The sequence below is a fragment of the Dermacentor variabilis genome, chromosome 1, assembly GCF_050947875.1.
Source record: "Dermacentor variabilis isolate Ectoservices chromosome 1, ASM5094787v1, whole genome shotgun sequence".
Lineage (NCBI taxonomy): Eukaryota > Metazoa > Arthropoda > Arachnida > Ixodida > Ixodidae > Dermacentor > Dermacentor variabilis.
In genome coordinates, this window is record NC_134568.1 from 203,882,320 (window position 1) to 203,904,339 (window position 22,020).

Sequence of the window (22,020 nt, forward strand, 5' to 3'; positions counted from 1 at the left end):
CCGGCTTCTGGCACGTATAACACAAGCGCGCTCGCCTCATCTCGAACCGCTTTCTGCGTTTGGCTGCCGCCGTCTCTTTACGTTTGGTCGGACTGCTTTCACTCGCATCCTCACTACGCGTGTCCCCCTTTAATCTCATGGGCGTGAACCTCGGCCTCTCAAACTTCGAGCCAGATTCACCCTTTTGACCGTCCTTAGCTCCGCGAGCCCGACGCGTCACAAACTCCTCGGCTAGCTCAGCGGCTTTAGCCACCGTACAAACGTTTGGCCTATCCAAGACCCAGTATCGCACGTTCTCCGGTAACCGACTATAAAACTGTTCTAGCCCGAAGCACTGCAGAACTTTATCGTGGTCACCGAACGCTTTCTCTTCTTTGAGCCACTCCTGCATGTTTGACATAAGCTTGTACGCAAACTCTGTGTATGACTCACTTTTGCCTTTCTCATTTTCCCGAAACTTCCGACGGAACGCCTCCGCAGACAGCCGGTACTTTTTTAGCAGACTCGATTTTACTTTGTCGAAATCCTCTGCCTCCTCTCTATCCAAGCGAGCGACTACGTCGGCCGCCTCGCCGGGTAACAAAGTGAGCAAGCGCTGTGTCCACGTTTCCCGAGAGAACCCCTGCTTCTCGCACGTTCGCTCAAAGTTAACCAGGAACAAACCAATGTCCTCTCCAAGCTTAAACGGCCGCATCAGGTCAGTCATTTTGAACAATACTCGTTCTCCTGCACCGTGTGCCTGACTTCCATTACGAGCGCGTTCCATCTCAATCTCGAGACGCTTCATTTCCAACGCGTGTTGACGGTCGCGCTCTTCTTTTTTCTCTTGTTGCTCTCGTTCTTTCTGTTCTTTAAGTTCGCGCTCCTGTCTTTTTGCAGTCTCCCTCTCCTCAATGGTCTCAAGGCATTCCGACAGCTCGTCATCCTCAGCTTCTAACTCAAGAATAGCCTTTAGCAGTTCTGGTTTTCTGAGTTTGTCCGAGACATCCAGACCCAACTCTCTTGCAAGCTCCAGCAATTTCGGTTTGCGCAACGACTTCAAATCCATGGCTGCTCTGAATGCTGCTTTCTCTACTGCTTACTATTGTCTTGCCGCAAACTAACCCGGCAGCAACGACAAACACAATTACCAGCTCTGTTTCTAACACTAACAAAAGCCTGGCAAAGCTCAGAAGAAGAAAGTCCCGCACTCACCAAACCTCGCAGCCAAGAGTCCAGCGCAGTCGTTCCGCTGCAGGCAACCAGTCATCACACAGGGCTCGTTGCACTGCTCCCGGATCGTCGTTGAGCTGCTCAGCATACAGTCAACTGCATATCTTCGCTGCTGGCCTCCATTGTCGCGATCTCACCGCTGGCAGACAGTTGTTTGGAGTCGGAGGCGATCTCACCGCTGCCAACCAGATGTTTGGATCCCACCGATGGCATCGGTTGTTGGGATCGCACCGCTGGTACGAGTTGTTGTGGTCGTACCCGCTGGTACGATTTGTTGGGAACTCGGCGCTGACGCCCGTGGTTGTACCTGGGTCGCAAGCCCCAAGGGTAGCGTTGGCCTGGCGGCCTGGGGTACAACTGGAAGCATCCGAAGGTCCCGGCAAAGCATGAGTCGACTGGTAACAACAAAACAACTTGTTTATTTTAACAGCGCAAAGAGTTGGCGGTCAGGTTGACCGAAGTAGAGAGACGGGAGAGCACTTTACTCAACAGAAGAAATCGGAGCCCTCCTTTTGGCGTCCGGGGGCAGCTGTTTTTATACTCTCGCAGTTGAGGGCAAGAAGGAACCCCTCAATAGACGAGCACGTGATTGTACAATGGGCTAATGGTGACGCACACTGTCGTAGCGCCGCCGGTCGGGCACAATGGCACATACACTCACACACGCACATGAAGACACGTGGCATCGGAACATGCCTGGAAACGCCTGGAAACGCCTGGCGGGGAGCGTTGCGGCGACGCCGAACGGGCCAAAATGTCTGCCGCCCCGCCGCAGTCGCGCCTGGAAACGCCTGGAAACGCCTGGCGGGGAGCGTTGCGGCGACGCCGAACGGGCCAAAATGTCTGCCGCCCCGCCGCAGTCGCGCCGGCAAAACCGCGCGTCGCAGGCGAAACGCAACACTCGCAACTGAGGTTGACCCAACTTGCCTTCTTGCACAAAGCCAGCACGGATTCTGTGACATCCACCCAGCAGTTAACTTATGTATTTATTACACACTGCAGACCCTTGGGTTCACGCAGGTGGACAGTTTCAAAATTACATACTGTTTGAAGTCGTAGGCGATCTCACCGCTGGCAACCAGATGTTTGGGATCCGACTGCTGGTACGATCTGTTGGGAACTCGGCGCTGACGCCCGTGGTTGTACCTGGGTCGCAAGCCCCAAGGGTAGCGTTGGCCTGGCGGCCTGGGGTACAACTGGAAGCATCCGAAGGTCCCGGCAAAGCATGAGTCGACTGGTAACAACGAAACAACTTGTTTATTTTAACATCGCAAAGAGTTGGCGGTCAGGTTTGACCGTAGTAGAGAGACGGGAGAGCACTTCACTCAACAGAAGAAATCGGAGCCCTCCTTTTTGGCGTCCGGGGGCAGCTGTTTTTATACTCTCGCAGTTGAGGGCAAGAAGGAACCCCTCAAAAGACGAGCACGTGAATGTACAATGGGCTAATGGTGACGCACACTGTCGTAGCGATGCCGTAGCACCATGTCGAGCACGATCTCGTAGCACCCTGTCGTGGCGCTGCCGGTCGGACACAATGACTGTAATGAGAGGATGGTCCCTGCTTTGGCATCGCCTGTTTCGGGCACAATGACTGGAACGAGATCCCTGCTTTGGCATCGCCTGTTTCGGGCACAATGACTGGAATGAGATCCCTGCTTTGGCATCGCCTGTTTCGGGCACAATGACTGGAATGCGAGGATGATCCCTAGGCGGTCGCATCGCCGCAGTCGCGCCTGGAAACACCTGGCGATGAGTGTTGCGGCGACGACGATCGGGCCAAAATGTCTGCTGCCCCGCCGCAGTCGCGCCGGCAAAACCACGTGTCGCAGGCGAAACGCAACAGACCGCCCCGCCGGGGGAAGGAGATCCCGATGGACAGGGGACTGCATCCGCTGTCCGGAGGGATGTCGCTCGATGATGCTCATAACCGAAGTCGGGCGTCCCTCGACGTTTCTTGAGCGCAGCGCACAGAGAAGGCCTCGTTCTCTTGTTCAGGTTCGCACGGGACACTGCAAAGTGACTTCGGGAGAGTTCACATTTTTGTTCTCGTTCCCGGCAAGCGTTAGAACTACGCTGAAACTCAACCGCTCAGTCAGCAAGCACGGCACAACCCTCACCAAGCCCTGCCAGGCTCTTTCCCCTTTTTATACCACTGCCTAGTTCCCTACAGTAGTCTAGCATCACTCAGAACGCGTCCACAAATTGAAAAATTGCACTAGAAAGCATATCATCACTTTGAAACACTAAACAAAAGCAATATGTTAAAAAAAAAATCCTGCCTCAGGAAAAAAAAACATCAGTAACAAACAATTTTGAGGCTGATTCCTACGTTAGGGGCTTCGACTTAAGCCATCGGCGTTACCGTTGAGACTCCCCTTTTTGTAACGCACCTCAAAGGAATATTGTTGTAAAGCGAGGCTCCAGCGCAGGAGGCGGCCATTTTTGGGAGAGATGGTCTGCAGCCATTGGAGAGGGCAGTGATCCGTCTCAATGATAAACCTCGAGCCGGCTAGATAGCATGACAATTTCTGAACGGCCCACACGAGACACGCACACTCTTTCTCGGTGGCGCTATACGCCTGCTCACGACTGGTCAGCTTACGACTAGCATACAGGACGGGGTGTTCTACTTCTCCATTTTCCCGTTGGCACAGTACAACGCCCATGCCTCGCTCACTAGCATCGCACTGAACAATGAACCCTTTTGTATAGTCTGGCGATCGTAGCACAGGCTGGCTTGTTAGGGCACTCTTTAGGGCGCTAAAAGCTCTTTCCTTTGTCTCGTCCCAGACGACTGTTGGAGGCTCTGTCTTTCTTAGAGCATCCGTCAGGGGAGCCGCGATATCAGAGTACCTAGGGATGTACCTCTGATAGTAGCCGGCGACACCCAAGAACGACCGAATATCGGTCTTTGTGCGCGGTTGCGGAAAGTCTCGCACAGCGGCCACTTTTATCTCAGAGGGGCGGCGACGACCCTGACCAATCACGTGACCGAGGTAGACAACCTCGGCCTGTGCTAACTGGCACTTAGGAGCCTTTACTGTCAAGCCTGCTTCGCGCAGGCGGGTTAGCACTGCCCGCAAGTGTGCCATATGCTCAGACCAGGATGCGGAGAATATCGCTACGTCGTCTAGATACGGTAAAGCGAATTCTTGCTGTCCCCGCAACACTTTATCCATGAGGCTTGAAAAACAGTATGGCGCGTTCTTCAAACCAAAACTCAACACTTTAGGACGGAATGTTCCCATTGGTGAAATGAACGCCGCATACCTACTAGCCTCTTCTGTAAGTGGAACCTGCCAATAACCCCTGACAAGATCTAGGGTGGAAATAAACTGAGCGCTACTAACTTTCTCAAGGCGCTCCTCGATGTTAGGGATCGGATAAATTTGATCCTTAGTGATGGAATTAAGCCTGCGGTAGTCGACGCAAGGACGAGGTTCCTTGCCCGGTACCTCAACTAAAATCAAAGGGGAGGTATAATCACTCTCACCTGCCTCAATAACACCGAGCTGTAGCATTTTCTTTACCTCAGCCTCCATAATATCGCTCTGGCGGGGTGACACCCGATACGCCTTGGATCGTACTGGCTCTGGGGAGGTAAGTTCTATATCATGAGTAAGTACAGAAGTCCTACCAGGCCTCTCAGAGAACAGACCTTGAAACTCTTGTAATAGCTGGTGTAGTTCGGTTTTCTGCTCGGGCGACAGCGGTGCTTTACTGATAAGGTCACTAATGACTTGACCGGTGTCTTCCCTGTTCGTCACTGAGCCTAGTCCCGGAAGCTCGACCGGAAGCTCTTCAGGAACGTTTACCATCATGCACACCACTGCTTCCCTTTGTCTATAAGGTTTGAGCAGATTACAGTGGTAAACTTGCTGTGCTTTCCGCTTTCCTGGCAGACTTACCACGTAGTTAACGTCCGACAGTTTCTGAACACTTCGCGCTGGGCCCTCCCACTGCACGTCTAGTTTGTTGTTTAGCGATGTGCGCAATATCATGACCTCATCGCCAACCTCAAAACGACGGGCCCTGGCTGTCCGATCATAATAAACCTTGGCCCTCTGCTGGGCCTTTGTCATTGCTTCACCTGACAACTCCTGTGCCCTTCTTAAGCGTTCGAGGAGCTTAAGCACGTACTCCACCACGACTGGGTCGTCGCCCCTACCTTCCCACGATTCTCGAAGCATGCGAAGCGGAGATCGAAGCGAGCGACCGTACACCAGTTCAGCTGGCGAAAACCCCGTAGCCGCATGCGGCGCGGTTCTTAACGCAAACATCACCCCAGGCAAACACAGCTCCCAGTCAGTTCGATGTTCAAAACACAACGCTCTCAACACGCGCTTCATGACGGAGTGGAGCTTCTCAACGGAATTCGACTGTGGGTGGTACACTGAGCTGTGTAGCAGCTTTACCCCACACCTTTCGAGAAAAGTTGTCGTCAAAGCGCTAGTAAACACTGTGCCCTGATCTGATTGAATTTCTGCAGGAAAACCAACTCGCGCAAATATGGACAGTAGTGCATTAACTATCTCAACTGAGCTGAGTTCTTTAAGCGGCACTGCTTCAGGGAACTTTGTCGCTGGGCAGATCACAGTCAAAATGTGTCTGTACCCCGTGGCTGTTACCGGCAGAGGTCCCACAGTATCAATAACGAGCCGTCTAAAAGGCTCCGTAATGATAGGTACCAATTTCAACGGCGCCCTCGATTTGTCCCCTGGTTTGCCCACCCGCTGACAAGTGTCACATGTCCTCACGAAATGGTCTGCGTCCCGAAAACACCCTGGCCAATAGTACTCTTGCAAGAGACGGTCCTTAGTTTTCTTAACTCCTAGGTGTCCGGACCACGAACCCCCGTGTGACAAGCGCAACAGATCCTGACGATAGCATTGAGGCACGACCAGCTGATCGAACTCCACTCCTCGGCGGTCTAGATACTTCCGGTACAGGACTCCACCCCTTTCCACAAAACGCGCAGTTTTCCTGGCGATACCTTCTTTGACATTGCAGCGCACGTTTTCCAGGCTGCCATCCTTTTTTTGCTCGGCTATCAAAGCCGTCCGGCTGACTTTTAGCAACCTATCAAGTCCGTCTGACGTAGGCGCGATGAGCAAATCAGTAGATAGCTCTTCTAACTTTCCCGCGTCGGGCGTTTCCTCTCCAGTATCTGGCGCCTTTAACGTTACAGACTCTAGTTTATTCAGTTCGGGCGTGCTCGGCATATCAGCTTGCTGCGCCTCTGACCCTTTTTCGTTGTTTGATAACGTCGGCCCCGCAACTACCGCCTTTGCAGCGAGCTCCCGAACCTTCGATCTGGTTAAGGCCTGAACACTAGCTTCACCAAACAAAAGCCCCTTCTCGCGCAGGAGGTGATCGGACCTGTTTGAAAATAGGTACGGGTACTGGGGTGGCAGCATAGATGACACTGCCGCCTCTGTCTCAAGCGCTCCGAAAGGTCCTTCAATAAGCACCTTTGCTACTGGCAGACACACGCTATGAGCTTCCACGGCTTGCTTGATCCACGCGCACTCGCCCGTGAACATATGGGGTTCTACGTAAGACGGGTGAACTACATCCATCGTAGCTGCGGAATCGCGAAGCACTCGGCACTCTTTCCCGTTCACGAGGAGGTCTCGCATGTAAGGCTCGAGAAGCTTCATGTTCTCGTCAGTGCTGCCTATTGAAAAAAAAACAACTTTTGGTGTTGTTTCCGGACACTGCGCCGAAAAGTGACCCGGCTTCTGGCACGTATAACACAAGCGCGCTCGCCTCATCTCGAACCGCTTTCTGCGTTTGGCTGCCGCCGTCTCTTTACGTTTGGTCGGACTGCTTTCGCTCGCATCCGCACTACGCGTGTCCCCCTTTAATCTCATGGGCGTGAACTTCGGCCTCTCAAACTTCGAGCCAAATTCACCCTTTTGACCGTCCTTAGCTCCGCGAGCTCGACGCGTCACAAACTCCTCGGCTAGCTCAGCGGCTCTAGCCACCGTACAAACGTCTGGCCTATCCAAGACCCAGTATCGCACGTTCTCCGGTAACCGACTATAAAACTGTTCTAGCCCGAAACACTGCAGAACTTTATCGTGGTCACCAAACGCTTTCTCTTCTTTGAGCCACTCCTGCATGTTCGACATAAGCCTATACGCAAACTCTGTATATGACTCACTTTTGCCTTTCTCATTTTCCCGAAACTTCCGACGGAACGCCTCCGCAGACAGCCGGTACTTTTTTAGCAGACTCGATTTTACTTTGTCGAAATCCTCTGCCTCCTCTCTATCCAAGCGAGCGACTACGTCGGCCGCCTCGCCGGGTAACAAAGTGAGCAAGCGCTGTGGCCACGTTTCCCGAGAGAACCCCTGCTTCTCGCACGTTCGCTCAAAGTTAACCAGGAACAAACCAATGTCCTCTCCAAGCTTAAACGGCCGCATCAGGTCAGTCATTTTGAACAATACTCGTTCTCCTGCACCGTGTGCCTGACTTCCATTACGAGCGCGTTCCATCTCTACCTCGAGACGCTTAATTTCCAAAGCGTGTTCGCGCTCTTCTTTTTCTTTCTGTTCTTTAAGTTCACGCTCTTCTTTTTCTTTCTGTTCTTTAAGTTCGCGCTCCTGTCTTTTTGACCTCTCCTCAATAGTCTCAAGGCATTCCGACAGCTCGTCATCCTCAGCCTCTAACTCAAGAATAGCCTTTAGCAGTTCAGGTTTTCTTAGTTTGTCTGAGACATCCAGACCCAACTCTCTTGCAAGCTCCAACAATTTCGGTTTGCGCAACGACTTCAAATCCATGGCTGCTCTGAATGCTGCTTTCTCTACTGCTTACTATTGTCTTGCCGCAAACTAACCCGGCAGCAACGACAACCACAATTACCAGCTCTGTTTCTGACACTAACAAAAAGCCTGGCAAAGCTCAGAAGAAGAAAGTCCCGCACTCACCAAACCTCGCAGGCAGGAATTCCGCGCAGTCGTTCCGCTGCAGGCAACCAGTCGTCACACAGGGCTCGTTGCACTGCTCCCGGATCGTCGTTGAGCTGCTCAGCATACAGTCAACTGCATCTCTTTGCTGCTGGCCTCCGTTGTCGCGATCCCACCGCTGCCACCAGTTGTTTGAAGTCGTAGGCGATCTCACCGCTGGCAACCAGATGTTTGGGATCCGACTGCTGGTACGATCTGTTGGGAACTCGGCGCTGACGCCCGTGGTTGTACCTGGGTCGCAAGCCCCAAGGGTAGCGTTGGCCTGGCGGCCTGGGGTACAACTGGAAGCATCCGAAGGTCCCGGCAAAGCATGAGTCGACTGGTAACAACGAAACAACTTGTTTATTTTAACATCGCAAAGAGTTGGCGGTCAGGTTTGACCGTAGTAGAGAGACGGGAGAGCACTTCACTCAACAGAAGAAATCGGAGCCCTCCTTTTTGGCGTCCGGGGGCAGCTGTTTTTATACTCTCGCAGTTGAGGGCAAGAAGGAACCCCTCAAAAGACGAGCACGTGAATGTACAATGGGCTAATGGTGACGCACACTGTCGTAGCGATGCCGTAGCACCATGTCGAGCACGATCTCGTAGCACCCTGTCGTGGCGCTGCCGGTCGGACACAATGACTGTAATGAGAGGATGGTCCCTGCTTTGGCATCGCCTGTTTCGGGCACAATGACTGGAACGAGATCCCTGCTTTGGCATCGCCTGTTTCGGGCACAATGACTGGAATGAGATCCCTGCTTTGGCATCGCCTGTTTCGGGCACAATGACTGGAATGCGAGGATGATCCCTAGGCGGTCGCATCGCCGCAGTCGCGCCTGGAAACACCTGGCGATGAGTGTTGCGGCGACGACGATCGGGCCAAAATGTCTGCCGCCCCGCCGCAGTCGCGCCGGCAAAACCACGTGTCGCAGGCGAAACGCAACAATACATAATACAACACGCAACAATGGAACCTGCTTCTAGATTACTGTAATATTAGCACAACAATAGCAGAGGTGTGAAAGGGCACAACAGTGCAACTTTAGTGTGGTAACAGAGGCTACCGAGCTGCCTGGATTTACCTGGAAACCGTGCGAAGAATAAAAACACTTATATGTGTCAGTTCTAGCAAAATAATGGTATGAGAGAATTAGCCTGACGGTGGCCTTTTGGGTATGGTTATTAAGGGTTAGAGATACCTAATGGGTCTATGGCCAAAGCAGTTAAAGGCAGTAAATTATAAACTGTTCTCGACGTGTTTTGAGAAGAGGAATGATATTTGGCTTTCATTGTTTCTGATAGCGAATCAGATCGTGAGAATTTGTTGTAAACTATACATAAACCTGACCGCTTTTCTCTGTACTCTTTCGATTGGTTTTAAGTTTATGCTGTAGGAAACTGAGTTTCGAAAGGTAGTTGAGCAAATATTATTACCATGCTTATTTCAGGACACGTTAGTTGGTAATGTCACGCCTAAGTATTTATAATTCTCTACTTTCTTTGAGAGACGATGAACCAAGGTTTAGGTGCAGGACAGAGGTGTTTTTTTTACCCGTAATAAGGAAGAAGACAGCTTGGAGGTGTTAACTACCATCTCCAATTCTTCGAACAATTTCAATATGTTATTCAGGTTGTTATTTAGCTCAGTTTTGTCACCAGGACAAAAAAAGAGTTATTTGAACAAAACACACTCCCATGCAAACAGTCGAATTTGGATTTGTCGCATTGTACGCAGGGCCTTGGGAGCCGAAAAGCACGGAAAAGTTCAAGGGAACGTTGAGCTGGTCCGGTCGCGTGTTGCGAACACAAAAGAGCTATATCTGCAAAAAGGCAACAAGAACCGTTTTTTTATATTATTATTCTGTTGTTATTCGGAATCGATTCATAAATATCGCTGGAGAACATGAGATGAAAGTAAAAAGGAGAGACAGGAAGGTTAGCCCCAGTGTACCTCCGGGTCTACTGCGCTACACTTGAGGGCTTGAGAAGGGTGCTTCTGGGGTGAGAGGGGTCAAATATATGGAGGAAGGAAAACAGGCAATGTTCCCACACCTAAACAAACGTTCACTGTCTCAGAGGACGCCGACTGGAGCATCTAGGTGTCTCCAAAAACCGGAGTAAGGCTCCATGGCATTTCTGAATACATTAGTTCCGAGGCCAAGACCTAGGGTTCTTTCTTCCGCAAAAGATTTGTTGATTATAGGCAGCTAAGACTAGCACGGATGCCGACTTTTCCTGTGGGATATTAGTATACGGCACTATCTAAGGAATGCGTAAGCGATCGTGAAGTTTCAGCGTTTATGAACGCCCAACAACCAAACGATGCAGCAAATATTCTTCGCAACGGGGCAGTCTGGAAGGCAATTTAAGCCGCACAGAAGCATTGAGTGGGCACCGATAACGTTTTTTAAAGACCAGTGACGTTAACTGCGGCAACCTGACGTAATGAGCGAATGAATAAAATTGCCGTGTAGTATCTGTTCTGGCTAACTGCGTAGAGTTGAAGAGATTACACGCCCTGTTATCATTATGAATGAGCGCGGCACAACTTCATCTGTACTGTTGTTGCCGATAATGCCGCAGTGACCCTGCGGTTAGCACTGTATTTGGATGTAAAGAATCAAGAAAATACAGCGAGAGAGAATCGAATCAGGTCCGTGAGGTCACCTTGCTCCGTCCAAGGCATGGAGAGATTGCACGATGTTTTTTACTGAACTGCAATGGGCCGGAAACGGGACCCTGGCCGGGTAGCCTGGCGGTTTGGAATGAGGAAGACCGTACCTGATGAATGGCCACCGAGCGATGAGACGCGACGGCCGGGCACCCGCATTCCCCTTCCACGGCTTTCGCGGGCTGATTGCGAAGGGAGAGATCGGGCAGTACTTCTTCCACTGTCAGTTAGATCCCGTTTCCGTTGCCAGACGTGATATTATTAGGTCGATTCAGTGAATGCCTCCATGCGACTCCAGCAGCTGTTTAATATGAATGCTATGAATCCTCTGGATTTTGTTTTGCTTCGAGGGAAAAGACTAAGACTTAATAGAAGAGTGCAAACAGAGGACTGGAAAGTAAGCCATCGCAAAGCATGCGAAAAAGGTTAGCAAAATAGTAGATGTTTTCTTTCAAGTGTTTGATATAGTGTGTCCGCGTCAGGAACCTGTCAATTGTAACTGCCAGGAACTTCTGACCTTTTTGTGATATAAGATATGGGACTGCTTGCAACCTTTAGCACCTATAGCGTGAAATGTCGTGCCTCGTAAAGGGAATCGTAAAGCACTTCTCAAGCGACGTTTCAAGGCTATAGCGCATGAGGAACTCTGCTGTCAAGTTGTTGGCCTTTTGTAGACTTGCGCACAGCACGCGCAGGTTGCGATCTGATGGCCGAATAGATGTCACCCGAACAAAGCGAAATATGCACTGAATTATGCTTACACTTCTTAAGGACAATAATGGACGTGTCAAATAAGGCTGGGCTTAAAACCCCACCCTGAGAAGCATTATGCAATACTTTGTGAACCGTGGTATCTGTCATGGCTTCTAGTATTTCGCTAATGTCGCAGCGGAGCAGTACTGGCGACTGCAGCACCACAAGATCACGTGTGAGCTTAGGTCACTGTTGGAGTGGGCTGAATTTCTGTGGAACAGACGCAATACATCTCATAATGACCAGGTTGGTGTGAACGTGGTATCAGTGCACGTCCCCACTGGTAGACCTGTCTATTTTCCTGCTTGCTACCGCGCTAACTTTGATTTTACAATTGGGGCATTAATGATTGGCGTAGGCCCGGAGTTTTGGCCTCTCGTCTTGGTGCGTATTTGTTTGCCTTACTTTTCGTTCAGTTGTCTTCTAGAGCAGGAGCGTACAACCACAGGCTTTGGTAGCGTTTTGCGGCTACTCGTCTTCACACTTCTCTGACGAGCTTCTGACACCACCCTTATTGGGGAAAGCACGCGCTTAATTTTCACATCTGACAAAGCCCGTTTTCTGCCGCTATAGTTAGCGCTGTAACAGTTAAACGGCTGGCGTTACCCGTTCTTAAATTTTATTTCAGGATAAAGCAAGGGAGGCCGTAGGTTATCACGACGTTTGCAGACAGAAGCAATCACCTAATTGTGAGTGGAGTGTGAGTGCAGAAAAGAATAACACCTGACCTGGTGAACAGAGGGTGTCGATTGAGCTACGTAACTATGCAGCATCTCCCCCCGCCAAGAACAAAAAGAACACGGAACTAGCTTCATAGAGCTCTTCATAATTGTACAGTGTTCTTCTGCTAGTGGGCCTGGGTGGACGCTTCGCAAGTCAGTACCCAAAGCGAGGTCACCGTATTAAGTCGTACGGGTTTGTGATAGGTTTGCAAACTTTTGTCGTGCTACGTGTCGTGCTGTGTGTGTGTGCGAGCGCGCGCGCGCGCGCGTGTGTGTGTGTGTGTGTGTGTGTGCGCGTGCGTGTGCGTGTGCGTGTGCGTGTGTGTGTGTGAATAGCCGGAGACTGACCCTTTCCGAAAGGAATAGAAGATCGGTAATAAACCATTTTGCGTGGCAGCGTAATGTTATCGAGCCCTTTCCGCACGTATGCTACATCTCTCTGCATTGACGAGGATCCGTTCTTGCGGCATTTTTTACCTTCCGTCGCACGCAGCCCCGATTTTCGACCAGCCACCACAAGCTAAGCAAGAGGAAGTGGACCAATCGCAGACGCCGGCACCAGCCTCCTAATCCAGTTATCTACTTTCACTTTGCTGGCTCGGCCCCGTTGAAGCCCTCTCCATTTAAGCGTGCTCCTCGCCTCTTCTCACCCAGTTAGATAAGAAAAACTGCTCAATGTAGGCAATGCAGTGTCATTTGTGCTAGTGAAGGTGTTACTAAACACCTTTAATCACTCATATCACTTATATCATCAGCGTTCATTTGACAGTGGAATGCTCTGAAAAGGCCGCGACGAAAGTCTCCAATATTTCCAATATTGGATACCCTGCAGCGTCTGCCGGCCGAAGCTTGGAAGCCCTAATGCCGGCGACAAGCCACGTGATCGGTTGACTCTACGGCGAACGGCTACAGTGTCATTTGTGCTAATGAAGGTGTTACTAAACACTTTTAATCACTCATATCAATGTTCATTTGACAGCGGAATGCAGTGAAAAGGCCGCGACGAAAGTCTTCAATATTACAAATATCGTTAAATAAATAAATAAATAAATAAATAAATGAATGAATGAATAAATAAATAAATAAATAAATAAATAAATAATACAGAGCTGCCACGCTTGATAAGTTGAACAATACGTACCGCATTGTTCGACTTATCAAAAGTGGCAGCTCGGTATTATTTATCTGTTTAACGATATTTGAAATGTTGGCGACTTTCATCGCCGGCTTTTTCAAAACATTCCGTTGTCAAATGAACGGAGATATTAGTTATTAAACGTGTTTAATAAAGCTGAAGGAAAAAAAGAGGATAAAGGAAAATAAGAGTAATATAATAAATTTACATATTACCTCAGGGTATAGGAGTTGAATGAATTCGTAATGATGGCTGTTGCTTATAAAGCCAAGGAGGTTCGAGTAGACGGGTTCGCTGTTCGACGTGCACCATTCTCGATAAATCTCGTTGTCTGCACAGCGGAGAGGTAGTTCACGGAGGGCCGCCTTTGTACGAACGGCCAGCGCGCAGCCTTCTCATAACATTTGCTTTAAATGTCGTGCGGTTCGAAGACTCGTCCTCTCGATGGTGGCGACGTCTCAGCATAAGCTGCGGTACCGCACTTGACGCCACTGATAGGTCACAGATGGGGTTTTCGGTGCTCTTGTTCTTATTCTTGTGAGTGTGACGGAGTCTTGTCACGTGGAGGCAGCAGGGCATGAGCGGACGGAATTCGCTGTCGTTTTCGCTTTCACTTTGAGCCAATAGTTACATTCAGTCGGTAGTTCTGCTTCTTCTGAAGTCTCAAGTTCGTATTGTTCTGACCAGGTATTGCTCTGACGTATTGCTCCTGTTCATGCCATGGAATGCCATTGATGTCATAAAATAAGAACACGCACACGGATAATTAGGACCATTTATCGTCGACGAGCATAAATCGATGACGTATGTAGTGGACGCGTTTAGACACTTGATACGATGTGCACATCAGCGTGCTACAACCAGAAAACTGCAAGCAATAGAAAAATAGTGATGGAATAAACAAAATTCCTTTACAAATGCGTTGATCCGCTGAGACATTCGTCATAAAAACAGAAATGAACAAATAGCAAAAACCATACATACTGCAAACTATATACAAAGGAACGGTATCGAATAAACAAGCAAATGAAATGAAAACCATAATATAGAGAACTGACAAATGTAACAAAATAATTGTCAGTATCGTAATTATAATAACGTGCCAGCGACGCTGTTGGTGAGAGCGGCAGATCCATCAGTGTGAGATTATAAGAACACAATCACGGCCTGACTAGTTCACCTCATTTCCACTTAGCAGATCATTGCGAGAAGTGCGGTTGTAACACTAACACCATCATTCTCGCCCGCAGCCATAATCAGCATAATGGAGAAATCATAGACACTTTTCATATTTGTGCACTCCTAGATGATTTTATAAGCCAACCATCGATGTCTCTAACGCATGACGAAGTCGAATATCTGCAACATTCTCTCGCCTCCTAATGTTGTAGTACATGTTACCGTATGCATTCCTGTTTATATTCCCCCTACGCATGTTTTTTTTTCTTTTCCTGTTTTAGTCATTGCGTTTTGGTATGGCCTTTATGTTATCTGTCTAACAGGTGCACTCTTAGACAAAGGTACACCCTTTGGGGTGTATATCTGCCACACAACGATAATCGTCATTTGCCGTGCTTGCGTTTTCTGTCTTGAAAACGCTGCGCCCGCTACTTTCCTGTCGCGAATGCTGTGTCATGCTGATAACACGCATGCCCTTCGTCACTTGGAAGTACCGGGCTCGCAGTGTTAAAGAAAGGAAATGCGGGCAAGACAGATGACGATTATCGTTGTGTGGCAAGATACGACGAAAAGGGTGTAGTTTTGCTTTAGAGTGTGGCGTTTTTGAAAGGTTTGCACGTCGCGTCTCTTGAATGAACTGCAAATCAGCGCACCGGCCTTTTTGCTTCTTTTCGCTCTCTGTGCCCCTGGCACTGTTTTATAATCATGTTACCACACCAGCTGTCCCTACCTTTGCAATTGTCAGTAATCAGACGCGATGCCCCTCTCCGATAAGGAACGTATTAACGCTATCAAAGTGACGGTTTGTGTTTGTGAATCATCGCACAGTCCAAGCATTTTTCTTTCTGTAAAAGGACCATGAAGACCGTTCGGTGTTGATGCCAAAGTTCTCCCATAGGTGGCTGCATTTGCAACAGGGTAGTTTTGCACGACGCATCCCATCAAGGATGTTGCCTGAGTACGGAACTTTCGATTTTAGCCGGTTAATTAATGACACCATGTTCGCGTGTCGGAAAAGCGACAAAATAAATGCGCATTCTTCAGCAGAGCAGCGTACTGTATTCCTCTTCGATTTGTGTCTGTGACCCTTCATCTGCTTTTTTACGTTATTCATCTATGTTTTTACCAATTCTACATGTTGAATTTGCTCACCACCTAGCCTCACATCAATCCCTAATAATTTTCCTTATTACTTTTTAAATAGATTGTGAATTTTGTCGAGTATTTGATGTGTATGACTCAGAACTTTCTATTCTCAGTTTCTGAAAATTATTCGTGCTTCTTTCTGTGTTCGTACTGAGGCAGATTAATTTTTTAAGTGTCTATATGCGTCAAAGGAAAATTACACCAGTGTAACCAATTACGGTACACCTTTTTCAGCACCCTTTATTGCTGTTAAATATAGAGGCAAAGATAAGGAATCAGGGGAATGCATTCATGGTTTACCACGCCCAGCCCGGTCAGCTACGCTGCACTGGAAAAGGAATGAAATATGCGAGAAAGATCAGAAACATTTATGCAGTATTAGGCAGAGAATTATACCAGGCGCAATGTTTTGCGAGTATAATTCTCACTTCTTTTCTTTTTATTTGACTGCGCTCATATTTCCCCACGTTACTAAGCTTACTCGGTTCGAACAAACTTCTGTGGAGTTTTTTCCCGTTGTAAAAAAAGGAAAAGAAAAGTGACACGCACTTGCGTCGTTCACGATGCCTACATGCTTCACCGCACTGGCAATGCCTCCTGAATTGCTCTCCTATTTACTGACAGTACAGAAACTTCCCTCACTTCTTGTACGAAAAGTAGGACCATCTTTCTCCCCACGTCAGTGTTATTAGTGCCTTCAGACTATTTGAATAGATCTGCTCAGAACCTATTTCGCAGTAAATGCGCGTGACGACAGTGCGTCCTTAAACTATAAATCACGCTTCATTTCGACCGATAGATGCGTGATCTTACATTGAATTGAATCCTGGGGTATTGCGTGCCAAGACCACGATTCGATTATGAGGCACGCCGTAGTGGGGGACTCCGAATTGATTTTGACCACCGGGGAATCGTTAACGTGCCCCCAATGCACGGGTCTCTGTTTTCTTCCATTTTTTCTTCTATTTCGCCCTCATCGAAATGCAGCCGCCGCGGCGGGGATTTGATCTCGCGACCTCGTGCTTAGCAGCGCAACACCGCAGTTGCTAAGCCACCGCCGCGGGTGGCCTGACGCTCCCATCCGACACAATCGCATCGAGAGATGTCGCAGTGAATGACTTCAGATTAAGTTTGACCGCATTGGCGTTCTTGAAAACACGCTCAGAGAGCAGTGCACAAACGTTCTTGCACTCCGCTCCCCGCACCTTGCCCGCTCCCCTTTCCGAGAAATGCGGCTTCTGCTGCCGGGAATCGAACCAGTGACCTCGTGCGCTTTAGATATCACTGAGCCAGCACGGTTGATTGACGCGTTCCTCAATACCACACGAGCGGTATAACCAGAGGCAGATGTAACAAAATTAAATGACACAATATGATACGACAAAGATTCTATCCACGACAGCACAAGCATTAACTGCTTGCTACGCAACACAGTGCACAGTGCTTCCTATAGACCAGTTGCTCTTTCTCGTCATAAATTGTATAAGAGCGTGAAAATACGAGTAGATGCGACTGACTTTGCAAAGAGAGAGAGATAGATAGAGAGAGGTTAGAAAGGTGGAGTAGGGAGGGGAACAAGAAAGTTTTTTTGAAGGCAATACGCAAATAAAGATACATATGCATAAAGCCGGTACTTACCGGCCTCATGAACTTCTCGCCCCTGAAATTTAAATTTTACGCTGGATCACCCCGAGACTCGTCTTGTTAATAATTCAACAGACACCCCGTTCTTGAAATCCATTCCGCCCGACTTAGAATATTCACTGTCATAGGGAGCGGGTCAGTAGCACAGCCTGTCCCCCCCCCCCCCCATCTAATATGTAAAGAAAGGCAATCACTGACACATTGCGTTCAAATATATATAGCAAACGAACCAACTGAGACCGTAAGGCTGAAACATTTTTCTTACGCAAGCGTAAAGCTTACAAACGATGCTCCCGGCGCACAACAATTGTATCGACGACGGAGGGGCCTGTTGGGGAAGAGGGAGTGCCAGTCGTTCAATGAAAATTTTTGGATGCAATGCGTGTAGCAATTGAATTTGCTGTGAGTGCTACCTAATTTTCTTGAAAAGAGAAACCAAGACTCCAATCAGTGTTGGAAATTCAATAGCAAAAAAGAGAAAAGTAGCAATAATGTTAATATACACGATACGAATGCAATACATAGACATTGCTTATGGGAAAATGTTTTCGCAGCGACGTCCGTTCAATGGACAAGTATGTTTCTGCTGCTACGTGACCACGCATTCTTAAGAGCCATAAGAGAGCGCCACACAATACGCGCTAGATTGTGAACAATGCGGAGAAATGAAAAAAAAAGGAATGGCTACTTTCCCCAAAGATAATGTAAACATTAGCGCAGATACCTTCTCTTCGTATTCCTCAGCCCGGTCAGAAAGAAGGAAACAAAACAAAAAAGCCGTTAACCTTTTCGTTTGCATTTCAGAATTCGAAATAAATAGTGCAGCGTAATGTAATGGATCCCTCGGTAGTCACAGTAAACTATCAAAATTAATTTTAGACTTGTTTTGCCCTGGAATGATTTAGATGGCTTTATTTGTTTTCTTTATTTATTTATACTGTCAGCCCAAGAAAGGGCCTTTACAGGAGTGGAAAAAAGATACGTAAAGGATACTAAATTTAGCTACATGTCTAGCGCAATATGACTGCCGAAGACATGCGACGCACCAGAGCCACAGTACTTGACTCGCCACTTAAAGTCCACTGTCGCTTCCGTTGACCAAATGCGAGACAAGGATTCACAAGTGATTGCTGTGCTCAAATCGCTCACGAATGTCATGCGTCTACTGCGGACAAATATGGACACTCCGGCTGCTCGTAGCGCACTGCAAGTACTGGACGCGCTGACTGCAGTGCTTGAAAGCTTCGCATAGCACCATGGCCCGCCCCTCGCTGCCCTTCCACAAGGAAGTCAAGAAAGCATCTCTATTGCAGTGGAATGCCCGAGGCCTCAAATCGATAATTCCAGATTTTAGACACTTTGTCATCGAAAACCGTTTTCCCATACTCGTAATTTGTGAACCGAACGTGCAGAATGTCATACGCATTTCTGGCTATGAGGCACTCATGTCCTTTACCTGCGGTGATGTGAGCAAGATAATTGTATATATTAGATGTGATCTGACATACGTGATGCACCCAGTCCCGCCCCACAACGACAACCAGTACGTTTGTTTAATTGTAAAAATGAACAAGCTTACGTTCACTCTCGTCGCTGTCTACATTGTTTCTTGAAGTTGCTTCGACTCTAAACGACTGCAGGACGTGCTATCAGCGACACCCGGCCCTACGATTCTCACTGGAGATTTTAATGCTCACCATCCGCTTTGGGGGTGTTTGAAGATGGATTGCAGGGGAAACGGACTAGCATCCTTTGCCGCACAGCACGACCTTTGCTGCCTCAACGATGGTAGTCCGACATATTTACGGGGGCTTACATACAGCAGCTGCCTAGACTTGACCCTGGTTTCTCGGCGTCTTTAAGGAAACGTGCAATGATTCCCAGACATCGAATCACATGGAAGCGACAATATTCCCACATGCCTGATGATCAAGGGACTATTTAACTACTCGTCCACGACCCTCCGGCGAATTGACTGGTCGGCGTTTTGGTCACACATGGAGAAAGTATGTCAGCAAGGGAACCATTATAATCTGGAGCACGTAATTCAAAAAGCCATGCAAGACGGTATAGACGCGGTTTTCAGCCTTTCTCGAAATATGAAGAATTTGAAGACGAACTGCAGCGACTACGAGCGATTCGCCCGCGGGCTGAAAGAAGATGCAGGAGAACTAAATCCATTCATGATCTGAGAGAGGCAAGGCGGATGCAAAAGAAGATTCAACGCCGCATTGATGCACTACAATTTGAAAGATGGAAACGTTTCTGTGAGTCATTGGATCCACGCCAGCGCTTATCTCAGATATGGAGAACCGTGAGTGTGCTTCGCGTATCACCGCAACAGCGTGTTCCTTTCAAATCTCTCGCTTTGCACCAAGGTCGAAGAGAAATTGACATTGCTCAAGAATTTTGCTCAAGACTTCACTTGCAGCCCCAACGCTCACTTACACCATGTGCCATTCCTGTGCCTCGGGATTCCCGCATGGATGTAATGTTTTCGGTGGAGGAGCTTGAAGCGGCACTGGCGACTTGCAGGCGCTCTTCGTCACCTGGGCCAGACGGCGTTACCTATGCAGCGCTCGCCAATCTTGGGCAGAAAGCACGACTCATGCTGCTAAACCATTACAACGAGTCTTGGCGCGACGGTTTGGTTCCACTTGAATGGAAATGCAGCTGATTGGTTCCACTTCTCAAACCTGGTAAATCACCGTTTGATTTGTCATCGTACCGCCCCATCGCTCCGGCCAGATCCATAGGAAAAATAATGGAAAGAATGATTTTGACGCGCCTGGAACGGTACCTGGAAAATTGCAACGTGTACCCAGATGCTATGGCTGGCTTCCGGCGTGGGCTCTCATCCATAGATAATGTCATCGATTTCGTGACGTTTGTTCAACATCGAAAACGTCTGAAACGACTCACTGCGGCATTATTCCTTGACATAAAAGGCGCCTATGATAATGTCGCATATTATGCCATCATAGAGTCTCTGATTGAAGCCGGAATCGGTGGCCGCACTTTTCAGTGGATATGCATTTATTTGACCGTCAGGCATTTCTTCGTGATGACCGAGAATGGCGCCACGACTCAACACCAAACATTCCGTGGAGTACCGCAAGGCGCAGTGTTGGGGCGGGGGGGGGGGAGCCGTACGCTCTTCAATTTCGTGTTCGTTGGCCTAGACGTATGCTTGCCCAACACAGTTTAAATATCAATCTATGCTGACGACATCTGCATTTGGGTGTCTGCTGTAACACGACTGCAGGTACGACCAAGGCTACAAAAGGCAGCTACGTTGACATCACTGTACTTGCGAAAACAGAACTTAGAGCTGTATTAAGAGAAATGCTGCCTTGTTACATTCACTCGGAAGACAATGAAGCGTTACTATGTAAGCGTGAATGGGCAAGCAATTGGAAACGCACGGAAACACCCTGTTTTAGGGGTAATTATCGACCGCGACCTGTCATGGAGCCCGCACGTTTCATACCTAAAGAAGTGGTTAGTGGCAATAATACATCTAAAATTTCTCGGCGGAAAGTCATGGGGCACATCGGTGCGGTCAGTGCTGCAGCTTTATATACGCCTAGTTCCTCGGTTTCGCAAGATACAGCCTCCCTGTGCTTGGTAACGCTTGCAAAACAAACCTGCGTGTACTCCAGTGTCTACAAGCTCAAGCCCTAAGGGCGTGTCTCGGTCTTCCGAGGTGTGCGTTTACGGCGGCAACGATTGTCATAGCTCGAGATCACCCAATATCAACGTACTTGGCAACCGACGCTCTCCGGGCGCATATTCGGGAAGCTGCCCGACTACCTTCTCACCATCTTACCCCTATACCCGCAGAAAGGCCACACGCAACTTTCAGTCGTATAATTGTTGCCAATCGCACCTCATTGTCACCGAACTACATGCCTGCAGCAAGACCATCCTCACCTTTATGGTGCCTGAACAAACCTGAAATACGCCTCATCATCCCAGGAATCATGAGGAAAGCTAACATGCCGTCGTTTGGCTTGAAGCAGGTCACATTAGGATATTACATGAGGTGCACAGTGGCCGCGTACACGTTTACATCGATGGCTCAGTCACATCTGCAAGTTCACCTGCTGCTATGGTGATACGAACAAGATCCATCAAAATACAGCTAAAAACGTCACATGTGTCATCAACGACAACTGCTGAACTGGTAGCCCTGCGTGCGGCTCTTCATTTCATTCAGGAGGAACCACCTCATGCATGGTCAACCTTCTGTGATTCCAAGGCAGCCCTACAGAGTGTACTCTCAGCACTGCATCATGGATCACATGAGCAGCTCGTCGCAGAGATCAGAGATATCCACCATCGCATAGTTGACGAAGGACACGATATAATTTATCAGTGGTTGCCTAGTCACTGTGGCATACATGGCAATGCTCGAGCAGACGCAGCTGCCCGATCTGCCCATGATGGCGTCAACTGCATTGCCATTCCTATTTCGAGAGCCGACGCAGCGAAAAAAACTTTCCGTACTTGCGCGCGAACTAACATTACCTAAATGGAATTCATCCGAGTTTACAAGTATACGCCTTCATACCCTGGACCCTAATTTACTGCTCCGTATTCTGC